This window comes from Entelurus aequoreus, linkage group LG03 (assembly GCF_033978785.1).
Source record: "Entelurus aequoreus isolate RoL-2023_Sb linkage group LG03, RoL_Eaeq_v1.1, whole genome shotgun sequence".
Taxonomy (NCBI): Eukaryota; Metazoa; Chordata; class Actinopteri; order Syngnathiformes; family Syngnathidae; genus Entelurus; species Entelurus aequoreus.
The window spans coordinates 83,407,744-83,420,065 of NC_084733.1; the positions used below are offsets into that span (position 1 = coordinate 83,407,744).

At 36.1% G+C, this 12,322-nt stretch overlaps 1 protein-coding gene across 2 annotated transcripts in view; it reads right to left on the reverse strand.

The window, feature by feature from the left end:
• LOC133646981 (metabotropic glutamate receptor 8-like) overlaps positions 1-12,322 on the reverse strand; it is a 79,022-nt gene that overhangs the window by 41,982 nt on the left and 24,718 nt on the right. The gene's annotated exons all lie outside the window — the stretch shown is intronic.

Consider the following 12,322-nt stretch of genomic DNA (forward strand, 5'->3'; position numbering starts at 1 on the left):
CTCAGTGTCATATATATTATGGTATGTCACTGATGCTAAATGCCAACATGCTATTGTTAGCATGTTGGCGTAATACTGTTGGCATGCTAGATTTTGTTCTTCATGTCTCATGTTCATGTCTCATCTTCTCCATGTCTCATGTACTTCATGTCTCATGTTCTCCATGTCTCATGTACTTCATGTCTCATGTACTTCATGTCTCATGTTCTCCATGTCTCATGTTCTCCATGTCTCATGTTCTCCCTGTCACATGTTCTCCTTGTCTCATGTTCTCCATGTCTCATGTTCTCCCTGTCGCATGTTCTCCCTGTCGCATGTTCTTCATGTCTCATATTCTTCATGTCTCATGTTCTCCATGTCTCATGTTCTCCATGTCTCATATTCTCCATGTCGCATGTTCTCCCTGTCGCATGTTCTTCATGTCTCATATTCTTCATGTCTCATGTTCTCCATGTCTCATGTTCTCCATGTCTCATGTTCTCCCTGTCGCATGTTCTTCATGTCTCATATTCTTCATGTCTCATGTTCTCCATGTCTCATGTTCTCCATGTCTCATGTTCTCCCTGTCGCATGTTCTCCATGTCTCATGTTCTCCCTGTCGCATGTTCTCCTTGTCTCATGTTCTACATGTCTCATGTTCTCCCTGTCGCATGTTCTCCCTGTCGCATGTTCTCCATGTCTCATGTTCTCCATGTCTCATGTTCTCCCTGTCGCATGTTCTCCCTGTCGCATGTTCTTCATGTCTCATATTCTTCATGTCTCATGTTCTCCATGTCTCATGTTCTCCATGTCTCATGTTCTCCCTGTCGCATGTTCTCCCTGTCGCATGTTCTTCATGTCTCATATTCTTCATGTCTCATGTTCTCCATGTCTCATGTTCTCCATGTCTCATGTTCTCCCTGTCGCATGTTCTCCCTGTCGCATGTTCTTCATGTCTCATATTCTTCATGTCTCATGTTCTCCATGTCTCATGTTCTCCATGTCTCATGTTCTCCCTGTCGCATGTTCTCCCTGTCGCATGTTCTTCATGTCTCATATTCTTCATGTCTCATGTTCTCCATGTCTCATGTTCTCCCTGTCGCATGTTCTTCATGTCTCATATTCTTCATGTTTCAAGTTCTCCATGTCTCATGTTCTCCATGTCTCATGTTCTTCGTGTCTCATGTTCTCCATGTCTCATGTACTTCATGTCTCATGTTCTTCATGTCTCATGTTCTCCCTGTCTCATGTTCTTCATGTCTCATGTTCTCCATGTCTCAGGTTCTCCATATTTCATGCTCTCAATGTCTCATGTTCTCCATGTCTCATGTTCGCCATGTCTCATTTTCTCCATGTCTCATGTTCTCCATGTCTCATGTTCTTCATGTCTCATTTTCTTCATGTCTCATGTTCTCCATGTCTCATGTTCTCAATGGCTTATGTTCTCCATATCACATGTTCTCCATGTCTCATGTTCTTCATGTCTCATTTTCTTCATGTCTCATGTTGTTTATGTCTCATGTTCTCCATGTCTCATGTTCTCCATGTCTCATGTTCTCCATATCTCATGTTCTCCATGTCTCATGTACTCCATGTCTCATGTTCTCCATGTCTCATGTTCTCCATATCTCATGTTCTTCATGTCTCATGTACTCCATGTCTCATGTTCTTCATGTCTCATGTTCTCCATGTCTCATGTTCTTAATGTCTCATGTTCTCCATGTCTCATGTTCTCCATGTCTCATTTTATTCATGCCTCATGTTCTCCATGTCTCATGTTCTTCATGTCTCATGTTCTCCTTGTCTCATGTTCTCCATGTCTCATGTTCTCCATGTCTCATTTTCTTCATGTCTCATGTTCTTCATGTCTCATGTTCTCCTTGTCTCATGTTCTCCATGTCTCATGTTCTCCATGTCTCATGTTCTCCATGTCTCATTTTCTTCATGTCTCATGTTCTCCATGTCTCATGTTCTTCATGTCTCAGGTTCTTCATGTCTCATGTTCTCCATATCTCATGTTCTCCATGTCTCATGTTCTCCATGTCTCATGTTCTTCATGTCCCATGTTCTTCATGTTTCATGTTCTCCATGTCTCATGGTGTCCATGTCTCATTTTATTCATGTCTCATGTTCTTCATGTCTCATGTTCTCCGTGTCTCATGTTCTCCATGTCTCATTTTATTCATGTCTCATGTTCTCCATGTCTCATGCACTTCATGTCTCATGTTCTCCATGTCTCATTTTCTTCATGTCTCATTTTATTCATGTCTCATGTTCTCCATGTCTCATGCACTTCATGTCTCATGTTCTCCATGTCTCATGTTCTCCATGTCTCATTTTATTCATGTCTCATGTTCTCCATGTCTCATGCACTTCATGTCTCATGTTCTCCATGTCTCATTTTCTTCATGTCTCATGTTCTCCATGTCTCATGCACTTCATGTCTCATGTTCTCCATGTCTCATGCACTTCATGTCTCATGTTCTCCATGTCTCATGTTCTTCATGTCTCATGTTCTCCATGTCTCATTTTATTCATGTCTCATGTTCTCCATGTCTCATGCACTTCATGTCTCATGTTCTCCATGTCTCATTTTCTTCATGTCTCATTTTATTCATGTCTCATGTTCTCCATGTCTCATGCACTTCATGTCTCATGTTCTCCATGTCTCATGTTCTCCATGTCTCATTTTATTCATGTCTCATGTTCTCCATGTCTCATGCACTTCATGTCTCATGTTCTCCATGTCTCATGCACTTCATGTCTCATGTTCTCCATGTCTCATTTTCTTCATGTCTCATGTTCTCCATGTCTCATGCACTTCATGTCTCATGTTCTCCATGTCTCATTTTCTTCATGTCTCATGTTCTCCATGTCCCATGCACTTCATGTCTCATGCTCTCCATGTCTCATGTTCTCCGTGTCTCATGTTCTCCATGTCTCATTTTCTTCATGTCTCATGTTCTCCATGTCTCATGCACTTCATGTCTCATGTTCTTCATGTCTCATGCACTTCATGTCTCATGTTCTTCATGTCTCATGTTCTCCATGTCTCATGTTCCCCATGTCTCATGTTCTCCATGTCTCATGTTCTTCATGTCTCATGTTCTCCATGTCTCATGTTCCCCATGTCTCATGTTCTTCATGTCTCGTGTTCTCCATGTCTCATGTTCTCCATGTTCTCCATGTTTCATGTTCTCCATGTCTCATGTGCTTCATGTCTCATGTTCTCTATATCTCATGTTCTCCATGTCTCATGTTCTTCATGTCTCATGTTCTCCATATCTCATGTTCTCCATGTCTCATGTTCTTCATGTCTCATGTTCTCTATATCTCATGTTCTCCATGACTCATGTTCCTCATGTTCTTCATGTCTCATGTTCTCCATGTCTCATCTTCTCCATGTCTCATGTTCTCCATGTCTCATGCACTTCATGTCTCATGTTCTCCATGTCTCATTTTCTTCATGTCTCATGTTCTCCATGTCCCATGCACTTCATGTCTCATGCTCTCCATGTCTCATGTTCTCCATGTCTCATGTTCTCCATGTCTCATTTTCTTCATGTCTCATGTTCTCCATGTCGCATGCACTTCATGTCTCATGTTCTTCATGTCTCATGCACTTCATGTCTCATGTTCTTCATGTCTCATGTTCTCCATGTCTCATGTTCCCCATGTCTCATGTTCTCCATGTCTCATGTTCTTCATGTCTCATGTTCTCCATGTCTCATGTTCTCCATGTCTCATGCACTTCATGTCTCATGTTCTCCATGTCTCATGTTCTTCATGTCTCATGTTCTTCATGTCTCATGTTCCCCATGTCTCATGTTATTCATGTCTCATGTTCTCCATGTCTCATGTTCCTCATGTCTCGTGTTCTTGATGTCTCATGTTCTCCATGTCTCATTTTCTTCATGTCTCATGTTCTCCATGTCTCATGCACTTCATGTCTCATGTTCTCCATGTCTCATGTTCTCCATGTCTCATGTTCCCCATGTCTCATGTTCTCCATGTGTCATGTTCTTCATGTCTCATGTTCTTCATGTCTCATGTTCTCCATGTCTCATGTTCTCCATGTCTCATGTTCTCCATGTCTCATGCACTTCATGTCTCATGTTCTCCATGTCTCATGCTCTTCATGTCTCATGTTCTCCATGTCTCATGTTCTTCATGTCTCATGTTCTCCATGTCTCATGCACTTCATGTCTCATGTTCTCCATGTCTCATGCTCTTCATGTCTCATGTTCTCCATGTCTCATGTTCTTCATGTCTCATGTTCTCCATATCTCATGTTCTTCATGTCTCATGTTCTTCATGTCTCATGTTCTCCATGTCTCATGTTCTTCATGTCTCATGTTCTCCATGTCTCATGTTCTTCATATCTCATGTTCTCCATATCTCATGTTCTTCATGTCTCATGTTCTTCATGTCTCATGTTCTTCATGTCTTATGTTCTCCATGTCTCATTTTCTCCATGTCTCATGTTCTCCATATCTCATGTTCTTTATGTCTCATGTTCTCCATGTCTCATGTTCTCAAAGTCTCATGTTCTCCATATCTCATGTTCTCCATATCTCATGTTCCCCATGTCTTATGTTCCCCATGTCTCATGTTGTCCATGTCTCATGTACTTTATGTCTCATGTTCTCCATGTCTCATGTTCTCCATGTCTCATGTTCTTCATGTCTCATGTTCTCCATGTCTCATGTACTTTATGTCTCATGTTCTCCATGTCTCATGTTCTCCATATCTCATGTTCTCCATATCTCATGTTCCCCATGTCTTATGTTCCCCATGTCTCATGTTCTCCATGTCTCATGTACTTTATGTCTCATGTTCTCCATGTCTCATGTTCTCCATGTCTCATGTTCTTCATGTCTCCTGTTCTCCATGTCTCATGTTCTTCATGTCTCATGTTCTCCATGTCTCATGTACTTCATGTCTCGTGTTCCTCATGTTCCTTTGATGTGTCCTCAGGGGGGTAAGGTCTGAGCTCTAGGGTTTATGACTAGGCAACTTGGTCAACAAACACAGTGCAGTCTTTTAGCTTGCGGTGATGCCAAGGAGAATCCAGAGCTTGAAATCCCTCCCCGGTGGTTAAAGTAAGCATTTCAGCAGCTTTTCGCACAGTTAGCACACATGCTAGCTCTGCTAACATCAACGTTGATCTCTCCGCTGCATGAAAGGAGATATAAACGCGATGTGGCGGCGGCGTTGTGGCGGAGACTCACGGGAGGTCGAGGATCTCCGAGCAAAATCCCCGCAGCTGATGACACTTTGAACGCTTATAAGCAGGCGGAAGAGAAAATATTCATACATCATCAACGGGATTAATACGCTTTCAAGCTGCTGCTATTTATGACACACACACACACACACACACACACACACACACACACACACACACACACACACACACACACACACACACACACACACACACACACACACACACACACACACACACACACACACACAGATGGGAAAGTTCCCTTGATTGTGAAGTTATGTCAACAAACACTGTCCCAATACTTTTGAGGGAGTGTGTAATAGTGGCCTAGCTCCGCCCCCTGCTGATGTCCCAGCTGAAGTCCCAGCAGGAGACCTGCGACCGTCGCCATGGAGACGAGCTCAGTGAGGGTGGGGGGTGAGTTGGTGGGGCGCTAGCATGCAGAGGTACCACATGGACACCATGAGACATGGAGAACATGATACATGAGGAACATGAGACATGAAGAACATGAGACATGAGGAACATGAGACATGGAGAACATGAGACATGGAGAAGATGAGACATGGAGAACATGAGACATAAAGAACATGAGCATGAAGAACGTGAGACATGAGGAACTTGAGACATGAAGAACATGAGACATGAGGAACACGAGACATGAAAAACATGAGACATGGCAAACATGAGACAAGGAGAACATGAGACATGGCGAACATGAGACATGGAGAACATGAGACATGAACATGAGACATGAAGAACATGATACATGAAGAACATGAGACATGAGTAACAAGAGACATGGAGAACATGAGACATGAAGAACATGAGACATGGAGAACATGAGACATCGAGCAGATGAGACATGAATAAAATGAGACATGAAGAACATGAGACATGGAGAAAATGAGACATGAAGAAAATGAGACATGGAGAAAATGAGACATGGAGAATGAGACATGGAGAACATGAGACATGAGGAACATGAGACATAAATAACATGAGACATGGAGAACATGAGACACTGAGAACATGAAATATGGAGAACATGAGACATGAAGAACATGAGACATGGAGAACATGAGACATGAAGAACATAAGACATGGAGAACATGAGACATGAAGAACATGAGACATGGAGAACATGAGACAGGGAGAACATGAGACATGGAGAACATGAGACATGGAGAACTTGAAACATGAAGAACATGAGACATGAAGAACATGAGACATCGAGCAGATGAGACATGAATAAAATGAGACATGAAGAACATGAGACATGGAGAAAATGAGACATGAAGAAAATGAGACATGAAGAACATGAGACATGGAGAAAATGAGACATGAAGAAAATGAGACATGGAGAAAATGAGACATGGAGAATGAGACATGGAGAACATGAGACATGAGGAACATGAGACATAAATAACATGAGACATGGAGAACATGAGACATTGACAACATGAAATATGGAGAACATGAGACATGAAGAACATGAGACATGGAGAACATGAGACATGGAGAACATGAGACATGGAGAACATTAAACATGGGGAACATGAGACATGAGGAACATGAGACATGGAGAACATTAAACATGGGGAACATGAGACATGAGGAACATGAGACATGAAGAACATGGGACATGGACACCATGAGACATGGAGAACATGAGACATGGAGAACATGAGACATGAAGAACATGAGACATGGAGAACATGAGACATGGACACCATGAGACATGGAGAACATGAGACATGGAGAACATTAAACATGGGGAACATGAGACATGAGGAACATGAGACATGAAGAACATGAGACATGGACACCATGAGACATGGAGAACATGAGACATGGAGAACATGAGACATGAAGAACATGAGACATGGAGAACATGAGACATGGAGAACATGAGACATGGAGAACATGAGACATGGAGAACATGAGACATGGAGAAGATGAGACATGAAGAACATGAGACATGGAGAACATGAGACATGGAGAACATGAGACATGGAGAACATGAGACATGGACACCATGAGACATGGAGAACATGAGACATGGACACCATGAGACATGGAGAACATGAGACATGGAGAACATGAGACATGAAGAACATGAGACATGGACATCATGAGATATGGAGAACATGAGACAAGGAAAACATGAGCATGAAGAATGTGAGACATGGAGAACATGAGACATGAAGAACATGAGACATAGAGAACATGAGACATGAAGAACATGAGACATGAGGAACATGACACATGAAGAACATGAGACATGAGGAACATGAGACATGGAGAACATGAGACATGGAGAACATGAGACATGGAGAACATGAGACAAGGAAAACATGAGCATGAAGAATGTGAGACATGAAGAACCTGAGACATGAAGAACATCTGACCATAAAACTTCTCATCGTTACTTCCTTCCTCTCATTTTCTCATCTTCTCCTTAACACTCAAGATCTCCAAAGTAGTACTACTTTTCATCCTATACTTCTACTTCTCATCCTCTACTTCTACTTCTCATCCTCTACTTCTCATCCTATACTTCTACTTCTCATCCTATACTTCTACTTCTCATCCTCTACTTCTACTTCTCATCCTCTACTTCTACTTCTCATCCTGTACTTCTGCTTCTCATCCTATACTTCTACTTCTCATCCTCTACTTCTACTTCTCATCCTCTACTTCTACTTCTCATCCTGTACTTCTGCTTCTCATCCTATACTTCTACTTCTCATCCTCTACTTCTACTTCTCATCCTATACTTCTACTTCTCATCCTCTACTTCTACTTCTCATCCTCTACTTCTACTTCTCATCCTCTACTTCTACTTCTCATCCTCTACTTCTACTTCTCATCCTTTACTTCTACTTCTCATGTCGTCTATGACTGATGGATGGTTGGATGGAGCCATGCAAGGTAAGAGAAGAAGTACTGAGGTGAGGACAACCAATAAGAAATGAGGAACTGAGGTTTTCTCATCAGTCAGACATGAAGGCTGAGAGCAGACGCTAATCGCCATCAGCGCTCATCAATATTGGCTCACTGATCATGGCCAGCCTGCAGTCTTCATCACGTGTCATTAGCCTGCACGAACACACACACACACACACACACACACACACACACACACACACACACACACACACACACACACACACACACACACACACACACACACACACACACACACAGTACTAATGAAGCTGTGTGTGTGTGTGTGTGCGTGAAGGTTTATCGACCTCGTCATCAAACAAACATTAGGCGAGGCAACAGGCGGGTTAGCAGCTAGCTTGCATTAGCATGAGAGGTGCGCCGTGGAAAACCATCAACATTAAAACCTTTTTACTTGACTTCTTACTTGGATATAAATACTTTTACTGCGAATAGAATGAAATACTACTTGTAATAATAATATTATAATCACAAAATTGACTGCAGTACTATTAGTAGTACTAGTAATATTATAATCACATCATATACAATAGTACTGTTAGTAATACTAATATTATAATCGCATAATATACGGTAGTACTGGTAGTACTTAGTAGTATTACTAATATTATAATCACATATATGCGTACTACTGTTAGTAGTACTACTAATATTATAATCACATAATATACGGTAGTACTGTGAGTAGTACTACTAATATTATAATCACATAATATACGGTAGTACTGTTAGTAGTACTACTAATATTATAATCACATAATATACGGTAGTACTGTTAGTAGTACTACTAATATTATAATCACATAATATACGGTAGTACTGTTAGTAGTACTACTATTATTATAATCACATAATATACAGTAGTACTGTTAGTAGTACTACTAATATTATAATCACATAATATACGGTAGTACTGTTAGTAGTACTACTAATATTATAATCACATAATATACGGTAGTACTGTTAGTAGTATTACTAATATTATAATCACATAATATACGGTAGTACTGTTAGTAGTACTACTAATATTATAATCACATAATATACGGTAGTACTGTTTTAGTACTACTAATATTATAATCGCATAATATACGGTAGTAATGGGAGTAGTACTACTAATATTATAATCACATAATATACGGTAGTACTGTTAGTAGTATTACTAATATTATAATCACATAATATACAGTAGTACTGTTAGTAGTACTACTAATATTATAATCACATAATATACGGTAGTACTGTTTTAGTACTACTAATATTATAATCACATAATATACGGTAGTACTGTCAGTAGTACTACTAATATTATAATCACATAATATGCGGTAGTACTGGTAGTAGTACTACTAATATTATAATCGCATAATATACGGTAGTACTGGGAGTAGTACTACTAATATTATAATCACATAATATACGGTAGTACTGTCAGTAGTATTACTAATATTATAATCACATAATATGCGGTAGTACTGGTAGTAGTATTACTAATATTATAATCACATAATATACGGTAGTACTGTTAGTAGTACTACTAATATTATAATCACATAATATACAGTAGTACTGTTAGTAGTATTACTAATATTATAATCACATAATATACGGTAGTACTGTTAGTAGTACTACTAATATTATGATCACATAATACACGGTAGTATTGTTAGTAGTATTACTAATATTATAATCACATAATATACGGTAGTACTGTTAGTAGTATTACTAATATTATAATCACATAATATACGGTAGTACTGTTAGTAGTACTACTAATATTATGATCACATAATACACGGTAGTACTGTTAGTAGTATTACTAATATTATAATCACATAATATACGGTAGTACTGTTAGTAGTACTACTATTATTATAATCACATAATATACAGTAGTACTGTTAGTAGTATTACTAATATTATAATCACATAATATACGGTAGTACTGTTAGTAGTATTACTAATATTATAATCACATAATATACGGTAGTACTGTTAGTAGTACTACTAATATTATGATCACATAATACACGGTAGTACTGTTAGTAGTATTACTAATATTATAATCACATAATATACGGTAGTACTGTTAGTAGTATTACTAATATTATAATCACATAATATACAGTAGTACTGTTAGTAGTATTACTAATATTATAATCACATAATATACGGTAGTACTGTTAGTAGTACTACTATTATTATAATCACATAATATACGGTAGTACTGTTTTAGTACTACTAATATTATAATCACATAATATACAGTAGTACTGTTAGTAGTACTACTAATATTATAATCACATAATATACGGTAGTACTGTTAGTAGTACTACTAATATTATAATCACATAATATACGGTAGTACTGTTAGTAGTACTACTAATATAATCACATAATATAGAGTAGTACTGTTAGTAGTACTACTAATATTATAATCACATAATATACGGTAGTACTGTTAGTACTTAGTAGTATTAATAATATTATAATCACATGTATAGATAGTACTGTTAGTAGTACTACTAATATTATAATCACATAATATACGGTAGTACTGTTAGTAGTACTGTGGATCATCATCATCATTGTTGTGCATCATAACTTTGTACTTGTTGTGTATCATAACTTTGTACTTGTTGTGTATCATAACTTTGTACTTGTTGTACATCATAACTTTGGTATATAACTGTTTTACTAATTATATACAACAAATGTTTTACTTTGAAAAAAATAACGACGTCTTTTCAATTAACAGCAAGATCTCTCTGAGGGCTCATTAAGTAAACGTCCCGTCTTGTTAATTACAATAAGTTCATTATTGTAGGATATAATTATAATCATTAATTATTGTAGGATATAATTATAATCATTAATTATTGTAGGATATAATTATAATCATTAATTATTGTAGAATAAAATGATAATCATTAATTATTGTAGGATATAATTGTAATCATTAATTATTGTAGAATAAAATGATAATCATTCATTATTGTAGGATATAATTAAAATCATTCATTAATTATTGAAGGATATAATTATAATCATTAATTATTGTAGAATAAAATTATAATAATTAATTATTGTAGGATATAATTAAAATCATAAATTTTTGTAGGATATAATTATAATCATCAATTATTTTATGACATAAGTAGGGCAATTAATCATTCTAGAATATGATATAATAATACATTATTGTAGGATATAATTATAATTATTATTGTAGAATATAATTATAATAATTAATCATTGTAGAATATAATTATAATCAATTATTGTAGGATATAATTATAATCATTAATTATTGTAGGATATAATTATAATCATTAATTATTTCATGACATAAGTATGGCAATTAACCATTCTAGAATATAATAATAATAATAAATTATTGTAAAATATAATTATAATTAACTATTGTAGAATAAAATTATTATCATTAATTATTGTAGAATATAATTATAATAATTAATTATTGTAGGATATAATTATAATCATTATTTATTGTAGGATATAATTATAATCATTAATTATTGCGGAATATAATTATAATCAATCATTATTGTAGGATATAATTATAATACTTAATTATTGTCGGATGTAATTATATTAATTAAGTAATGTAGCATATAATTATAATAATGAATTATTGTAGGATGTAATTATAATAATGAATTTTTGTAGGATATAATTCTAATCATTTATTATTGTATGATATAAGTATGGTAATTAACCTTTCTAGATTATAATAATAATAATATATTATTGTAGGATACAATTATAATAATACATTTTTGTATGATATAAGTATGGTAATTAACCATTCCAGTATATAATAATTAGAACAAATAAATGTAGGATTTAATTATAATACTTAATTATTGTAGGATATAATTATAATAATACATTTTTGTATGATATAAGTATGGTAATTAACCATTCTAGTATGTATTAATAATAACAAATTAATGTAGGATTTAATTATAATACTTCATTATTGTAGGATATAATTATAATAATTAATTATTGTAGGATACAATTATAATCATTAATTATTGTAGGATATAATTATAATAATTAATTATTGTAAAATATAATTTTAATCAATTATTGTAGGATATAATTATATTAATTAAT